Source organism: Erinaceus europaeus, chromosome 3 (assembly GCF_950295315.1).
Source record: "Erinaceus europaeus chromosome 3, mEriEur2.1, whole genome shotgun sequence".
NCBI lineage: Eukaryota > Metazoa > Chordata > Mammalia > Eulipotyphla > Erinaceidae > Erinaceus > Erinaceus europaeus.
The window spans coordinates 99,108,555-99,128,236 of record NC_080164.1 but is presented as its reverse complement, the minus strand read 5'-3'; positions in this window follow the sequence as shown (position 1 = coordinate 99,128,236).

Sequence of the window (19,682 nt, the reverse complement as noted above, 5' to 3'; positions counted from 1 at the left end):
AGACCACAGTGGAGTAAAACTAACATTTAACAACAAACAGAAAATTATGAAAAGTCACAGAATTTGGAAACTAAACAACATACTCCTTAAGAGCCACTGGTTCAGAGAGTCACTCTAGCAAGAAATTCAAATGTTCCTGGAAACAAATGAAAATGAAGATACAACCTATCAAAATATTTGGGACACAGCTAAAGCAGTATTGAGAGGGAAACTTACAATCACATATTAAAAAACAAGAAAAAGCACAAATGAACAATGTTACTGCACACCTCAAGGACTTTGAGGAAGAGGAAAAAAGGAACCCTAAAGCAACCAGAAGGACAGAAATCACTAAAATTAGAGCAGAAATAAACAACATCGAAAATAAGAGAACCATACAAAAGATCAATGAAACCAAATGTTGGTTCTTTGAAAGATTAAACAAAATTGACAAACCCCTAGCCAGACTCAACAAACAAAAAAGAGAGAAGACTCAAATTAATAGAATTATAAATGATGGAGGAGGTATCACAACTGACACCACAGAAATCCAGAGAATCATGTGAAACTTATATGAAGAAATATACGCCACCAAGCTAGAGAATCTGGAAGAAATGGAACAAATCCTAGAAGATGAAAGCATTCCCCCTCAGATCGGGACTAGACAGGGCTGTCCATTGTCACCATTACTCTTCAACATAGTATTGGAAGTTCCTTCCATAGCAATCAGGCAAGAGAAAGAAATCAAAGGAATACAGATTGAAGGGAAGAAGTCAAGATCTCACTATTTGCAGATGATATGGTAGTATACATAGAAAAACCTAAAGAATCCAGCAGAAAACTACTGGAAGTTATTAGGTAATATAGCAAGGTGTCAGGCTACAAAATCAATGTACACAAATCAGTGGCATTTCTTTATGCAAACACTAAATCTGAAGAAGACATCCAGAAATCACTCCCTTTTACTGTTTAGCAAAATCAATAAAATAACTAGGAATAAAGTTGACCAAAGAAGTGAAAGACTTGTATACTGAAAACTATGAGTCGCTACTCAAGGAAATAGAAACTGATACTAAGAAATGTAAAGATATCCCATGCTCATGGATTAGAAGAAAAAATATCATCAAAATGAATATTCTCCCCAGAGCCATATACAAATTTAATGCAATACCCATCAAAGTTCCACCAAGCTTCTTTAAGAGAATAGAACAAACACTACAATCATTTATATGGAACCTGAAAACACCTAAAATTGCCAAAACCATCTTGAGGAAAAGAAACAGAAATGGAGGCATCACACTCCCAGATCTCAAACAATATTATAAAGCTATCATCATCAAAACAGCATAGTCCTGGAACAAAAATAGATACACAGACCAGTGGAACAGAATTGAAAGGCCAGAAATAAATCCCTACACCTATGGACATCTAATCTTTGATAAGGGGGCCCAAAATATTAAATGGAAGAAGCAGGCTCTCTTCAATAAATGGTGCTGGGAAAACTGGGTTGAAACTTGTAGAAGAATGAAATTGAACCACTTTATCTCACTAGAAACATAAATCAACTCGAAATGGATCAAAGACCTAGATGTTAGACCAGAAACAATCAAATACTTAGAGGAAAACATTGGTAAAACAGTTTTCCACCTACACCTCAAAGACATCTTTGATGAATCAAACCCAATTGCAAGAAAGACTAAAGTAGAAACAAACCAATGGGACTACATCAAATTGAAAAGCTTCTGCACATCCAAAGAAACTATTAAACAAAGAGACCGCTCATAGAAAGGGAGAAGATCTTCACATGCCATACATCAGAAAAGAAACTAATCACCAAAATATATAAAGAGCTCAGCAAACTTAGCACCAAAAAAGCAAATGACCCCATCCAAAAATGGGCAGAGAATATGAACAAAACATTCACCTAAGAGGAGATCCAAAAGGCCAACAAACATATGAAAAATTGCTCTAGGTCACTGATTGTCAGAGAAATGCAAATTAAGACAACACTAAGATACCACCTCACTCCTGTAAGAATGGCATACATCAAAAAGGACAGCAGCAATAAATGCTGGAGAGGCTGTGGGGACAGAGGAACCCTTTTGCTTTGCTGGTGGGAATGTAAATTGGTCCAGCCTCTGTGGAGAGCAGTCTGGAAAACTCTCACATGTCTAGACATGGACCTTCGATATGATCCAGTAATTCCTCTCCAGGGTTATACCCCAAGGACTCCATAACACCCAACCAAAAAGAGGTGTGTACTCCTATGTTCATAGCAGCACAATTCATAATACCTAAAACATGGAAGCAACCCAGGTGCCCAACAGCAGATGAGTAGCTGAGAAAGCTGTGGTATATATACACAATGGAATACTATGCAACTGTCAAGAACAGTGAACCCACCTTCTCTGACCCATCTTGGATAAAGCTAGAAGGAATTATGCTAAGTGAGCTAATTCAGAAAGACAAAGATGAGTATGGGATGATCCCACTCATCAATAGAAGTTGCGAAAGAAGATCTGAAAGGGAAACTAAAAGCAGGATCTGACTAAATTGAAAGTAGGACACCAAAGTAAAAACCCTGTGGTGAGGGGTAGACATGCAGCTTCCTGGGCCAGTAGGGGATGGGGGTGGGTGGGTGGGATGAGACACAGTATTTTGGTGGTGGGAATTGTGTTTATGTCAAACCTAATAATGTGTAGTCATATAAATCACTAGTTAATAATATGAGAGTGGGAAAACGAATTGTATGTCTCATAGTTTCTAAAACACAGACTGAGTCTTTTTAATATATAGGCTGTGTGTTTGATATGCGGACTCTCTCAAAAGACTAGACCATGTAGATCAGAAGCAACCAATGGCACAACTACATTCAATATACTGGGTACTATACAGCAAACCCTAACAAAATGACTTTTCAAAGTTAACCCATTTACCAAATAATGTGATGATAACATTAACTATCAATTGTCTTTTTGAACCCTAAGACAGCAGGAACCTCACATCTCCACTATAGAGACCCTACTTCCCCCAGTCCTAGAACCTTTGATAGGGCCCACTTTCCTGCATGCCTCTCCCAATCCGTATCAAATAATATTGCATCTTCCTATTGCAACCTAATCAACGCAATGATTGCCAACTTAACATGCTTCAGCTCAGAGTGTGTCCAGAGATTTCACGTGTGGAATTACAACCCTTCAGCTTCATTACTCGGGTGAGACCCTTCCTTTCATACTATTCTCTAATTCCATCCCAGGTGGTTCACTTTCTAACAAAGCCCAAAACATAGATATACACCAGGTTCTGTGAGAGAGAGCTTATGTTCACACATATCCATAAACTACTGCATAATATATACCTGAAAGCAGAAGTACAATAAAGTTTATAGTGAGTACCCCCCTAACACTTCCTCTACACTATTCCAACCTTTGGGTCCATGATTACTCAACAATTTGTTTGGCTTTGTATGTTAACTCTCTTTTCAGCCACCAGGTTCCAGATGCCATTAGGATGCTGGCCAGGCTTCCCTGGACTGAAGACCCCACCAATGTGTCCTGGAGCTCTGCTTCCCCAGAGAGCCACCCTACTAGAGAAAGAGAGAGGCAGCCGGGAGAATGGACAGACCAGTCAACATCCATATTCAGCGGGGAAGCAATTACAGAAGCCAGACCTTCCACCTCCTACAACCCACAATGACCCTGGGTCCATGCTCCCAGAGGGATAGAGAGTGGGAAAACTATCAGGGGAGGGAGTGGGATATGGAGATTGGGTGGTGGGAATTGTGTGGAGTTGTACCCCTCCTACCCTATGGTATTGTTAATTTATTCTTTCTTAAATAAAAAATAAATTTAAAAAATATGTGACATATATTCAATGGAATACTACTCTCCAAATTAAAAAGATAATATTCTAGGCCAAATTTTTGAAACTGGAGGCCGTTTTACTAGTAAAGTAATTAAGAGGTGAGGGGGTTCCCGGAAGATGGTGGACTGAGAAGCTGCTAGTGGCTTGAGCTCTGATCACATCTTCTGGAAACAACAGGATTTTCTGCCTTTTTAGTAGGCCAGTCAATAAGGGGTCCTAGTGGTGACACCAAGGAGGTGACTATAACTTAATTTGGGTTGAGAATTAGAGTAGAAAAAACGGGAACAAATTTTTTTATTCCTTTTAATTATTAAGCACACAGCCTCCCCTCCCAGTCCCTATTCTTGCTATCCCTTCTTTCTTTTCTCTTTCTTCTTCACTGAGATTTGGTTACTATTTTTTCATGGACTGAAGAAATTGTTTGGCTAACTGGTAGTGATTAAACTGCTTCAATACTTGCCTCAGTTGCTACTGTAATTCATGAGGTTGGTGAGTGCAGTTGTCATAAAGGTATTTAGTACAGTGTTGCTTGTGCTCAAGACACAACAACTGAGGAACAACAGAGCATAAAAAAAGAAAAACTTAAATTAAAAAAATGGGCAGATCAAAACAAATAAAACTGCTACTCCAATGAATGAAGACAAGAGCCCAGAAGAAACTGCAAGTCAGCCAGAAGTAACCATCGATAAGAAAAGTATGCAAGCAATAATAAACTTATTAATCACAGAAATGAAAACAACATTGGAGGAAAGGAATGGCAGTATTAGGGAAACAACAGTTGAGACCCCCAAGGAAAATACTGATTATCTTGAGGGAATTAGAGAACTGAAAGCTGAAATAGCTGAAATGAAGAAAGAAGATGAGGAAAGGGAAAGCAGACTAACAGAAGAAGAAAACAGAATTAGTAAGACAGAGGATGCGTTAGAGAAAATGAAGAAAGAGGTGAAAGAGCTTAAAAAAAGATTGAGAGACACTGAAGACAACAACAGAGACATACGGGATGATCTTAAAAGAGGTAACATTCACGTAATTGGCCTGCCAGAGGAAGAAAGAGAGGAAGGGGAAGCAAACATTCTAGAGGAAATAATACAAGAAAACTTCCCAGACATGAATAACAGAAAGGACATGAAGATTCAAGAGGCCCAGAGAGGGAGTCGGGCTGTAGCACAGTGGGCTAAGCGCAGGTGGCGCAAAGCACAAGGACCAGCATAAGGATCCTGGTTTGAACCCGGCTCCCTACCTGCAGGGGAGTCACTTCACAGGCGGTGAAGAGGTCTGCAGGTGTCTATCTTTCTCTCCTCCTCTCTGTATTCCCCTCCTCTCTCCATTTCTCTCTGTCCTATCCAACAACGGCAACAACAATAATAACTACAACAATAAAAACCAACAAGGGCAACAAAAGGGAATAAATAAATAAGATAAATATTAAAAAAAAGAGACCCAGAGAGTACCAAACAGAATCAACCCAGACCTGAAGACACCAAGACACATCATAGTCACAATGAGAAGAAGTAAGGATAAAGAAAGGATCCTAAAGGCTGCAAGAGTCACATACAAGGGAAAACCCAAAAGATTATCTGCATACTTCTCCACTCAAACTCTAAAAGCAAGAAGAGAATGGCAAGATATCTATCGATCCCTGAATGAAAAAGGGTTTCAACCAAGGATAATATATCCTGCTAGACTTTCATTCAAACTAGATGGAGGGATCAAACCTTCTTAGACAAACAACAGTTAAAGGAGGCAACCATCACCAAAAAGGCCCTGAAAGAGGTTATAAAAGACCTCTTATAAACAAGAAAACCACTACAATACTGGAAATATATCAGAGCAAACAAAAAAAAATTTTTTTGAACAATGGCACTACAATACATTAAATCCATATTATCAATAAATGTAAATGGTTTAAACTCACCCATCAGAAGGCACAGAGTTGGGGGATGTATCAGAAAACATAATCTGACCATATGCCGCTTTCAAGAATCCCATCTGTCACAACAAGATAAACATGGACTTAAAGTGAAAGGATGGAAAACTATCATACAGGCTAACGGACCACAAAAAAGGGCAGGAACAGCCATTCTCATCTCAGACACGATAGATTTTAAATTAAATAAAGTAATAAAAGGTAGGCAAGGACATTACATAATGATTAGAGGATCAGTCAGCCAAGAAGACTTAACAATCATTAACATCTATGCACCCAATGAGGGACCATCTAAATATGTCAAGCACTTACTGAAAGAATTTCAAAAATACATCAATAGTAATACAATAATAGTGGGAGACTTCAATACCCCACTCTCACACTTAGACAGATCAACAAAGCAGAGAACCATCAAAGATACAAGAGAATTGAATGAAGAGATTGACAGACTAGGCCTCTTGGACATTTTCAGAGTCCTTCACCCCCCAAAACTGGAATACATCTTCTTTTCAAATCCACATAACACATACTCAAGGATAGACCACATGTTAGGCCACAAAGACAGCATCAATAAATTCAAGAGCATTAAAATCATGGAGAAGATATCACAACTGACACCACAGAAATCCAGAGAATCCTGCGAAACTTCTTTAAAAAACTATACGCCACCAAGCTAGAGAATCTGGAAGAAATGGAACAATTCCTAGAAGCATATGCCCTTCCAAAAATGAACCAAGAAGAACTACAAAATCTAAATGCACCAATCACAGAAAAAGAAATTGAAACCGTTATTAAGAACCTCCCCAACAACAAAAGTCCTGGATCAGATGGCTTAACAAATGAATTCTACAAAAATTTCAGGAAACAGTTAGTACCCATACTTCTGAAGCTTTTCCATAAGATTGAAGAAACAGGAATACTCCTTTCCACCTTCTATGAAGCCAACATCACCCTGATAAAAAAGCTGATAGGAACAGAACAAAAAAGGAAAACTACAGACCAATATCTCTGATGAACATAGATGCCAAAATATTAAACAAGATCTTGGCCAACCGGATACAGTAACATATGAAAAAGATTATTCATCACGACTAAGTGTGATTCATCCCAGGAATGCAAGGCTGGTTCAATAATCATAAGTCAATCGATGTCATTCACCACATCAATAAAAGCAAAGCCAAAAACCACATGATTATCTCAATAGATGCAGAGAAAGCCTTTGACAAAATCCAACACCCATTCATTCTCAAAACTCTACAAAAAATGGGAATAGATGGGAAAGTTCTAAAGATAGTGGAGTCCATATATAGCAAACCTACAGCCAACATCATACTCAATGGACAGAAACTGAAAGCATTCCCCCTCAGATCGGGGACTAGACAGGGCTGTCCACTGTCAGCGTTACTCTTCAACATAGTATTGGGAGTTCTCGCCATAGCAATCAGGCAAAAGAAAGAAATCAAAGGAATACAGATTGGAATGGAAAAAGTCAAGCTCTCACTATTTGCAGATGATATAGTATACATAGAAAAACCTAAAGAATCCAGTAGAAAACTACTGGAAGTTATTAGGCAATATAGCAAGGTATCAGGCTACAAAATCAATGTACACAAATCAGTGGCATTTCTTTATGCAAACACTAAATCTGAAGAAGATATCCAGAAATCACTCCCATTTACTGTTTAAGCAGAATCAACCAAATACTTAGGAATAAAGTTGACCAAAGAAGTGAAAGACTTATATACTGAAAACTATTATTCGCTACTCAAGGAAATAGAAACTGATACCCAGAAAGGGAAAGATATCCCATGCTCATGGATTGGAAGAATAAATATCATCAAAATGAATATTCTCGCCAGAGCCATATACAAATTTAATGCAATACCCATCAAAGTTCCACCAAGCTTCTTTAAGAGAATAGAAAAAACGCTACAATCATTTATCTGGAAGATGAAAACACCTAGAATTGCCAAACCCATCTTAAGGAAAAGAAACAGAAATGTGGGAGTCGGGCTGTAGCGCAGCAGGTTAAGCGCAGGTGGCGCAAAGCACAAGGACCAGCATAAGGATCCCGGTTCGAACGCCGGCTCCCCACCTGCCGGGGAGTCGCTTCACAAGCGGTGAAGCAGGTCTGCAGGTGTCTATCTTTCTCTCCTCCTCTCTGTCTTCCCCTCCTCTCTACATTTCTCTCTGTCCTATCCAACAATGACAACAACAATAATAACTACAACAATAAAACAACAAGGGCAACAAAAGGGAATAAATTAAAAAAATAAATATTAGAAAAAAAACAGAAATGGAGGCATCACTCTCCCAGACCTTAAACTATATTATAAAGCCATCATCATCAAAACAGCATGGTACTGGAACAAAAATAGGCACACAGACCAGTGTAACAGAATTGAAAGCCCTGAAATAAATCTCCACACCTACGGACATCTAATATTTGATAAGGGGGCACAAAGGATTAAATGGAAAAAGGAGGCTCTCTTCAATAAATGGTGCTGGGAAAACTGGGATGTAACATACAGAAGAATGAATTTGAACCACTTTATCTCACCAGAAACAAAAATGAACTCCAAATGAATCAAAGACCTAGATGTCAGACCAGAAACAATCAAATACTTAGAGGAAAACATTGGTAAAACACTTTCCCACCTACACCTCAAGGACATCTTTGATGAATCAAACCCAATTACAAGGAAGACTAAAGCAGAAACAAACCAATGGGACTACATCAAATTGAAAAGCTTCTGCACATCCAAAGAAACTATTAAACAAACAGAGAGACCCCTCACAGAATGGAAGAAGATCTTCACATGCCACATATCAGACAAGAAACTAATCACCAAAATATATAAAGAGCTCAGCAAACTTAGCACCAAAAAAGCAAATGACCCCATTCAAAAATTGGCAGAGGATATGAACAAAACATTCACTACAGAGGAGATGCAAAAGGCTAACAAACATATGAAAAACTGCTCTAAGTCACTGATTGTCAGAGAAATGCAAATTAAGACAACATTAAGATACCACCTCACTCCTGTAAGAATGGCATACATCAAAAAGGACAGCAGCAACAAATGCTGGAGAGGTTGTGGGGACAGAGGAACCCTTTTACATTGCTGGTGGGAATGTAAATTGGTACAGCCTCTGTGGAGAGCAGTCTGGAAAACTCTCAGAAGGCTAGACATGGACCTTCGATATGATCCAGTAATTCCTCTCCTGGGCTTATACCCCAAGGACTCCATAACACCCAACCAAAAAGAGGTGTGTACTCCTATGTTCATAGCAGCACAATTCATAATAGCTAAAACCTGGAAGCAACCCAGGTGCCCAACAACAGATGATTGGCTGAGAAAGCTGTGGTATATATACACAATGGAATACTATGCAGCTATCAAGAACAATGAACCCACCTTCTCTGACCCATCTTGGACAGAGCTAGAAGGAATTACGTTAAGTGAGCTAAGTCAGAAAGATAAAGATGAATATGGGATGATCCCCCTTATCAACAGAATTTGAGGAAGAAGATATCAAGGGAAGGGTTGATGCGCAAAGGAACGTTCCCTGTCTCTGGGGGGGCAAGGGTTCATTATGATGGGGCATTTCCTGCCTCAAAGGGCAGGACCTGTAGGCTGTAGGGCATAGCCCACCAAGTGGAGAGGCTATTTGGCATTGTATAGTCCTCAAGGCAACAGTCTGCAAAGTCTATGAACTACTCAGGGTCAGTCTTTGAAAAGCCATCAGCGTGAAGGGAAGGAAACTGCTATAAAATTTTGTAAAGTGTCCAAAGGGTAAACCAGCAAGTCCAATATAAGTGTCAGTCCAAAGTAGGTGATTAGGGGAGAAATGGCAGGGGGTGAAATGCTGCATGAGGAAGGTGAGCTGCTGGAATTCCACTTCTCTGTAGACAGTGAGCTGGAACCGCCAAAACGCGACAGACAAAGCAGAAGCAGGAAGGGCAGACAGGCAGTAAAAAAGTTCTGTCCTTGGAGTCTGTGAATTAGATTCTTCAGATCGTGTCAGGTGACATCTAGTGTTTCAGGGGGTGTGCCACTGTAGTTGTGCCATCTAGTGGGTGATGTCAGAGTGTGCAGGGGTCCAGATGGTTTTTCCCAGGATTCCTGTGAAAGAAACACAAACAACATGCTTCTCGTGGTTATCAGGCTTCTGATTTGAATTTTTTATAGAAAAAGTGGTTTGGTGCCTTAGCCAACTGAGTACTGGGGATGTATCTTCCCTATTTATTATTATTATTTTCACTTAATTGAGCCTAGATGTTTGGTGGGCCTTCTCAACATCCATTTTTCTTTGGGGAAAGTAAGAGATGTCCGTGGCATGGGTGATGTAATAAAGGGAAATGTCTTTAAATTGTTGGCTGACAAAGGCAGGCCTATTGTGGCAAGACGAGATACATCAGTTAAGTGTAGAAGAATATGTGAATGTTGTCAATTCACATAAGTTGTATATAGAGGAAATTTTTATAGTTTAATACCTTACCATATGAAAAAATGATTCTTCATATGAAGGCTTGATAGCTGTAATCACTTGTGAAAAAAATAAAACTTATAACAAGTTAGTGGTTTACTATAATTGATACCTTGACAATTATAATTGGTTTAAATATCTTTATGATTGTGTTTAAAGGTCATCTAATGTTTCCTCTTGTAGCAGTCTCTACAGCAGGATCTTCAGACCAATTTTAGTGAAAATATATATTTTGATTTTTAAACTATTTTTACTTTGGACTATAAACAGACTCAGGCACTTAGAGAGTTAACACATGTTAGTGACAATGGTTTTAACATTTACAGTGTCAGATTGATGCCAGATCTGTTATGGATTAATTTCCACAAGATAGTTTACAGGCCCCTTCTGGGGCCCCTCCAAAAGTGCCCTGTATAGAGAATTCGTATTTTAGTTTTTGGGATGTATTGTCACGTTAAATATTTAGACTTTACCTTAAATAGTTACTTACTTTTAGCAAATTAATTTGACCTTGTCTGGTAATAATGTAGCTTCAAGGTTACACTTTTAACCGTTAAGTCAGTGTTTACCAAACTTGAAAAATACCTATAAACATTTAGTTATAACACACAGAAGGATAAGAACTTTTGCTATGAAAACATATCATGTTAAAAACAAATTTAGATCTGTCTTTACTCACACAGTTTAAGACTAAGCACTTTACATATATACCAAGACTTACATATAAAAAAATCATAAGACAGAAAAAAAGGTTTTTTTGGAATGTTTCTGGACATCTCCAGAAACTTTGGCTGTTTCCAGCATTTATATATAAAGTCAATTCAGTTTTAGAGTACAATGAGCGGATGGCTCATACAAAAAAATTTGGTCATTCAACACACTCACTCACAAAACACAACTAGCCAGTCATAACATAAGACATCTAGAGAAGAGGTAGGAGAGAGGGCTCTATGAGCCAAATATTCCAGATTCTGCCATGTCATATTATGGACCCTGGGATGTATCCTGCATCTAATCCTCTTGTAGTATTTCTTGTTCTGCAGGGATAGCAGTGCCATCATGTGGGTATTGTCAGACATGGCAGGCAGGAACCCAGACAGGTTTAGAGTAATTCTGTGGGAAAACGCATGTGAAACCCCTCCCCATGGTCAATAGGGGGTCAGACTCTTTCAAAATTTTATTGAGTGGGTCTTTCCATTTGACCTTAATAGCTGGGAGGGTAGAAGGTGTTTGCCAATGAAGAATAATAGGAGGTAGGTCCGAGTTATTGTAAATATTAGACATTTAATTTAGTTAAGGCTTTTTCTAGCTGGATATTAGGGGGGTACATTCCTCCTTTATCTTTATTTAATTGAGCCTTAGGGTTTGATGGGCCCTCTAGAAAATGCCTTGTCCCTGTGGATTATAGGGAATGCCTGTGGTATGAGTAATGTTCCAGAGGGAACAAAAATCTTTAAATTGTTTGCTGGTAAATGCAGGTCCATTGTCAGTTTTCAGTTGAAGAGATAACCCATCACAGCAAAACAGGAGAGCATATGGCTTATAAGCTTTTTAGAGCTTTCTCCAGTCTGAGCTGTCACCCACATAAATTTAGAAAAGGTATCAATTGAAACAAACACATATTTTTATTTGCCAAAGTTTGGTATGTGGGTGAAATCGATTTTCCAAAGAGCATTGGATTTTAAGCCTCGGGGGTTGAACCCAAGAGTTTGAATAGCAGGTGTTTTTATGAGACTTGCACAGGAAGAACATGTAGCAAGGATATGTTTCAACTGTGGTAAAGGAACATCGGGAAATCAAGCTCGAAGGCCTTTAAGATTAACATGGGTTAGGGAATGAAAATCAGCAGGATCAGAGACAGAGACTAGGAGAATTCCTGTGGAGGAAAGGCAGACAGCTGCAGCATTCCCTTCAGACAGGGAACCAGGAAGAGTGCTGTGGGAACGAAAGTGTTGAACATACAGTGGTTGGGTTTGGGAACAGAGCATAGAGGAGATTTAAATAAAGAGACGGAAAAGTGGGTTGTCATCAATTTTCACATAAGAAAGAGCAAGCCATGGAAGTAAGTTAACAGTATACACACTGTCAGAAAAAAGGTTGAAGGATTCTGGTACAGCTTTTAATGCAAGGAAAACAGCATACAGTTCTTTGTACTGAGGGGAATTATCAGGAAGCTCAGTAAAGAGAGGTTGAGGGGATTGTTTGTCTGGGTAATATATAAGGGCAGCAGCTCCCTTTTTTCCACCATCAGTGAAGACTGTAGGAGCAGAGGGAATGGGATCCCGAGAGAAAAGTTTAGGTACTAGTAGAGGCAAAAGAGGTAAAGAAGCTATCAATTTATTAGAAGGAAAATGGTTATCTATTTCTCCTGGAAACCCCATGAATCTTATGGCAAAGTGGGAATGATGGCATATGAGCCACTCTGTATCTGTGAGAGAAATAGGAAGAATAATGAAATCCAGTTCTTTCCCTAAGACCTGCACAGACCTATTTCTTCCTTGACGAACCATGAATGCTAACGCATCTATCTCAGTGAGGAGTCTTGGAGCTCCACCTACTGACGTGTGAAGCCACTCAAGAACCCCGTGGTTCTGCCACAGTGCCCCCACTACTGTGGGGGTGGAGTTAAAGATTAGAAGGTTTACCAGAGAGGAGGGGGAGAATAGAACAAGGTGCAAGTCCTGGAGGGCCTGGTTAACCCTTTCCAGTGCCAAGGAAGCCTCGGGATTTAACATACGTTTTGAGGAGGGCTGTTTGTTTCCTTTTACCAGGTCAAACAGTGGTTGGAGGCTGCTAGTAGGCAGATAAAGATACTGCCTAAGCCAATTTAAATTTCCAAGAAAACTTTGTAAAGAAGCAAGAGTGAGGTTGGAAGGTGAATTTGCGTTAGAGAAGTCTCTGAACCTAAGAAAGATATTGGAGGAATTAGCGGTATCTTCTCAGGAGCTACATTAAGGCCATTTTTCTTTAAGGCAGGAACGAGAAAATCACGTAGGTCACAGAGATCTGTATCTAATTTTCCCCATATTAACACGTCATCCATGTAGTGAAAAACATTAAGGCCCTTATGAATACATGGAAAAAGGGCAGATTTAACAGCCTCTTGACAAATTGTAGGACTATTGGCCATACCCTGGGGCAGTACCACCCATTCAAATCTATCAGCAGGGCTGGTGTTATTAATAGAAGGAACAGAGAAAGCAAAACATTTACAATCTTGCAGATGCAAGGGAATAGAGAAAAAACAATCTTGTACATCAATAGCTATGATTTGAATTCCCATGATAATTGCAGAAGCAAGAGGCAAACCCCTTTGGGGGGAGCCCCAGACCTGCATGGTTTTATTTACCACACGGAGATCTTGGAGAAGGCGCCATTTTCCTGAGCGCTTTTTAATCACAAAGACAGGAGTATTCCATGGGCTTCGAGAATGACGAATGTGTCCCAAGGACAACTGCTCTCGGACAAGCTCTTTTAAAATTTCTAGCATACCCCTAGGCAGAGGCCACTGTTCCACCCAGACAGGCTCATTAGAAAGCAAGTCTAAACAGGGAGTTTGGTTACGAAAAGTGGCAGTTAGTATTGGGGGTGCTGATTAGATCTGGTCTCTCAGGAGCGGGTGTTACTCTCTGCAGAGGCATCTGTGGATATCCTAACATCAAGACATTCTAGAAGATCCCTTCCCAAAAGGTTGGTGCTAATATCAGCTACCAATGGGTGGAAGTGTCCAGTAAAACCTTCTGGGTCTTGCCACATGAGTGAATCTCGTGTGAGAAAGGCTTGGGTCAACCCTCCAACTCCGTGTATACGGGATCCCAGGAGGAGTTCCCAATTTTGGGGAATCTCTGCTTGCCTTAAAATCATCTTTTCTGCCCCCATGTCAATCAAAAATTTAAAAGAAATATTGCCAATCTTTACTGTCATAGGGTGACCTCGTTCTAAAACAGGAGTGGTGCACAAAATCTCAGGCCCCGAATTTGGACCATTCAGGGGTGTGCCATCTTTAGGACATTTGGACCAACAATCTCTCTTCCAAATAAAGTCTTTCTGATCTCTGGGACAAAGTGTTCATGGCTTCTGGCTCCCTGACTGAAGGCGGGGTTTCCCTGACTGGAGGTGTGGTTACTTTAACCACACATTTACTTTAATGCATGAAGTTTAAAGCTCCCAGGTTCCTTCCCTAGCACCACCATAAGTCAAACTTGGCTTGTCCTCTGATTAAAAATGATGCAGTTGTTGCCTTTGAATCATCTTGGATGGAACTAGAGGTCATCATGTTGTGACATAAGCCAAAAAGAGGACAAATACTAAATGATTACAGTTATAAATGGAACTTGATGAATAAGAACAGGAGGGAGAACACAAAATGAAACATGGACAGGTCATGGTGTATTGTATGACCAAAGCAAAGGACTTCAGGGAAGAGGGGGAGGGAAAGGTGGAAGAGGACTGAGGGATGCTGGTACATATTCAAATTATATTCATATATCAGTGGTTGCATCCTAAAGCATTAACACCGTCAAATAAATAAATAAATAAATAAATATGTGTGGGTCAGAAGAAATACTTTAAAAGTAATCATTGAAGGGAGTCTGGCAGTAATGCAGCGGGTTAAGTGCATGTGGCACAAAGTGCAAGGACCGCTTAAGAATCCTGGTTCAAGAATCCCAGCTTGAGCGAGCCTCGGCTCTCCACCTGCAGGGAGGTCACTTCAAAAGTGGTGAAGCAGGTCTACAGGTGTCTTTCTCTTCCCTTCTCTGTCTTCTCCTGTTCTTTCCATATCTCTTTGTCCTAACAATGACGACATCAATAACAACAACAATAATAACTACAACAACAATTTAAAAAAACAAGGACAACAATAGGGAAAATAAATAAATATAAAAAATTAATAATAATAATAATAGTTAAACATAGAAATAGCTCACCCAATAAAGCACACATTTTGCCATTTAAAAGGATCCGGATTCAAAACTCAGTTACCCTGTGAGAACATACTAGTTGGCACTGGGGTAAATTCCATGCACAGTGGATTGGTGCATTCTCTCGCTCTCTCTATGGTGAAGCAGGTCTGCAGGTGTCTTTCTCACTTACTCTGTGTCTTCCCCTCCTTTCTAAATTTCTCCCTTTCCTATCCAACAACAATAATGAAAACAATGGGGGGAAATGGCCAACAGGAACAGTGGATTTATAGTTTATGCACCAAGGCCCAACGATAACCCTGAAGGAACATACATAAAGATAGGCTTGTGTGTGGTTTTCTGGGAAAGATTTGAACTTCCTGACACAAGAAAGAAATCCAGTTATTATTGTTGTTTTTTTGTTCTTTGTTACATCTTAAATGAATCAATCAACCATTTATTTTATTATGGTAACTTGTGGTTCCCTCCCAATAATATGAAAGCTAGGAAACAACTAAATTGTTTTTACTAATAGTAAAGCTGTGGGTCCCTTGGAATATACCTAAAGTAGACTGCTCAGCTTTTTCGAAAATGGAGACCCCAAAATTTCATCTTCTCTGTTCTTACTTTTAGTTTCTGGATTATTAAACAATTTGTTCTGCTTTATATATTAATGTTTTTTACTCATCAAGTTGCAGATACTACCATGATGCCAATGTGACTTTCCTGGGAAAACAACCTCACCAATGTACCCTGGAATCCCACCTCTCCAGATCCCTGCCACAGTAGTGAAAGATAGAAACAAGCTGGGAGTATGGATCAACCTGCCAAGAAGCCAGACCTTTCACCTTCTGCACCCCATAATAATCCTGGGTTCATACTGCTAGAAGGATAAAGAATAGGAAAGCTTCCAATGGAGGGAATGAGATGCAGAACTCTTGTGGTGGGAAAAGTGTGGAATTGTACCTCTCAAACAACAGCTTGTTGGTCATAATTAAATAAATAAAAAAGTCTTATTCTCAATTGGCCAAGCAAGTTTGATTTAGGGTCTCCTCAGTAATTTTTATAAAGTACAATGTGTATTAGCTCCTTTTTCTCATTTCTTTTTTCAGCTTTTAAAATTTACTTTGCTACCTTACTGAGGAAATACTGACATATAACACTTGTTGGACACAGGGGTACCTTTTCACATCCCCCTAAGATAGGTGTAAGCACACTTCACTCGTCACAAAGTTGACCCAGAGGAAAGGCCTGTTTGCACAGTTTTATCCCAGAAGTGAGGAGCTTCTTAATTAGTGGTAGTTCATTGAATTTTCTTCCCTGTATTAACTTAAAACAAAGGTAAGGATGGAGCAGATGGAACTAAGGGCTTTCAAGTGGCAAGAAGTTAGAAAGTGTATTTTTGATATGTTACAAGGGGCCCACGATTTTATTAAATTTTTCCTGAGCCCAATAGCTAACAAGCAGGTGGGCTAAAAGTATTGACTGAGAAGATGGTGTCAGAGTTGAGAATATGACTATAAAGCTGGATCAGAACAGAGAATAACTCCTAAATATAAGAAAAGTATATTAATACTGTTAAGTGTTAACCCCATAGTTCTGGCTTAGAGCCCATGTCTATGCATCTTTAGCACAGGAGTCTATGTAACCTCTGCATCCCTGTCAGTCTGAGCTCACATTCTATGGTCAGAGCTAAGAATGCTCTAGATTGCCCTCATTTCAGGACCAGTCCTCCTCGAGTGGCATAGTAGGTTGATCCAGCCTCCCTTCAGAGAATAGGGCAGTCTCTGTCGTTCTAAGTTCAAGGCAATGTCTTGTAAAGGGCCACAAGAGAGCTTTTAATAATATTCCTGATGTAGATGACCAGTGATGGTGTAGAGAGGGATATGTTAGAGGTCTAGGTCCATCATATCTATGTGGGAATCCCAGAATTCCCTGACTAGAGCCCCAGATAGTGGTGTACACTGGTAATGACCTAAATGGCTATCATTAAAGTGTGCTAGTTTCTTGCATTATCCAGCTTTTGTAGTCCTGACTTTATTTGATGTGATTGGACTTAGAATGATTGAGGGAAGTGAAATAGGGAGTAGGAGAGGAACCTAAACAGAATTTTTTTTTTATTAAATGCTTTATGATATCTTTTTTAGATCATTCTGCATGTTTGCTACATTTATTGAGACTAAGTCTACTCACTGAATACTACTGTACAATTTTACTTAAGGTATATATCTTCCACTACCTTTATGGATGCAAGCACATATGTACCCTATTCCTTTCAGCCCTGGTCTATATCTAGATTCTTTAGCTTTGTTAGGAAGTGTGCCATGAAAATGGATCTAAGGATTCCTATGAGCTATGAAAGGTCTCACCAGAGTACTGGAGCTGGAGGGTTGACATCCCAGACCTGGCATCTCTGGATATAATCTAGTTTAAGTTAATTATTCATTAATGAATACTGTTGAACAAGATTTTCCATTAGATTTTGGAAGTAGGTAAAAGCAAGAAGATTGTGAATTTTTAAAATATATGTAATTTCTGTATTCAAACAGTTTGAAATTGAAGAAAGAGTATCTATGCCTAGGAATCAGAAACTTCCATATTGTAGATATAGATTCCCTAGTTAGTCAAACTTTCTGAAAATCAGTTTATTCTTTAGGGAATTAAAATATATTATATATTATAAATATAACTATATATTTATATATATCTATGTATACATATTTTGACCACTAAATGCATTTATATATACAAAGAATATGACATCACCAAACCATATACTTTCAGTTTTTTCTTTACTAGAACATCTATAATAGTATAGAAATTAACTACTTGGGAGTCGGGCTGTAGCGCAGCGGATTAAGCGCAGGTGGCACAAAGCACAAGGACCAGCATAAGGATCCCGGTTCGAACCCCGGCTCCCCACCTGCAGGGGAGTCACTTCACAGGCGGTGAAGCAGGTCTGCAGGTGTCTTTCTCTCCTCCTCTCTGTCTTCCCCTCCTCACTCCATTTCTCTCTGTCCTATCCAACAATGACAACAACAATAATAACTACAACAATAAAACAACAAGGGCAACAAAAGGGAATAAATAAATAAATAAAATAAATATTAAAAAAAGAAATTAACTACTTATAAATGATAAGTTATAGAATTTATATTAAAAATCAAAGACTTTTTTCTTTTTAATTTTTATTAGTTAAAAAAAGTATTCTGTGTGAGAGTGTAAGATTTTAGAGACATAATTTCACAACTGTTCCTTGTGTGTGAAAGTCACCCTATCCTTCACCAAAGTTATGAGCCTCATAGTTCTCACAAAATCTAAGAAGCATGTTGATTAAAATTTCTTGTAAGTTTTTTTTAGTTATCGATCATCGATATATTAGCAAAAGCATCTGATAGTTAACCTTTACTTTTTACATATTTAACTTTACATAATCACTTCTAGTTCCATCTGATTTGTTCCAAAATTATATATATATATGTATATATATATATATATATATATATGTCATACGGTACATTCCTAAACATCTTTATCCAGTCATTAAAAATTGGGCATCTAGGTTTCTTCCATATTTTCAGTAATGTAAATATTGCTGTTAAATATTGTAGCTATGAACATAGGGTGAATGTATACTATAGAATAAATGTGTTACAGAATAGAATCAAGTATAGAACACAAAAATCTCAAATGGAGAAGAGAACTTAGCAGTTCACTGATTAATTGTAAACATTATGCTTAATGACAACACTGGTGTTGAGAGAATCTCTCAGTGTTTTGGTGATTAGCAAAGAGATTTTATCCATGTTCTTCCTTGACCATTGTTATATGCTTCTGAACATTCTAATAAAAACATAATAGGTTTTAATAACATTTTTTTGCATTTATGATATCTTGAGTGAAAATAAACAATTCATGAATTGCCTATCAAAATCTTTACTTATTTTTCTTTCTTTTAAAAAATATTTTATTTATTAACTCCCTTTTGTTGCCCTTGTTCTTTTATTGTTGTAGTCATTGTTGTTATCAATGTAGTTGTTAGATAGGACAGAGAGAAGTTGAGAGAGGAGGGGAAGACAGAGGGGGAGAGAAAGATAGACACCTGTAGACATGCTTCACAGATTTTGAAGGCACTCCCCTGCAGGTGGGGAGCCAGGATCCTTACGCCGGTCCTTGTGCTATGTGCCACCTGCGCTTAACCTCCTGTGCTACCACCTGACTGCCCTTTCTTTCTTTCTTTCTTTCTTTCTTTCTTTTTTAATGCTATTACCAGGGCTTCACTGCTTCCATCTAGTATTTTCAGATAGATAGACAAACAGAATGATAAACATTATACTTCATGATAACACTGGTGTTCAGAGGATCTCTCAGTGTTTTGCTGATTAGCAAAGAGATTTTATCCTTGTTCTTCCTGGCCATTGCTGTATGCCTCTGAACATTCTAATTCTTCTTCTAACGTGTGCCCTTCTTCCGTAGCCAGTCAACAGCGTCAGGTTGAAAGCTATCAGGAGCTGCTTGTT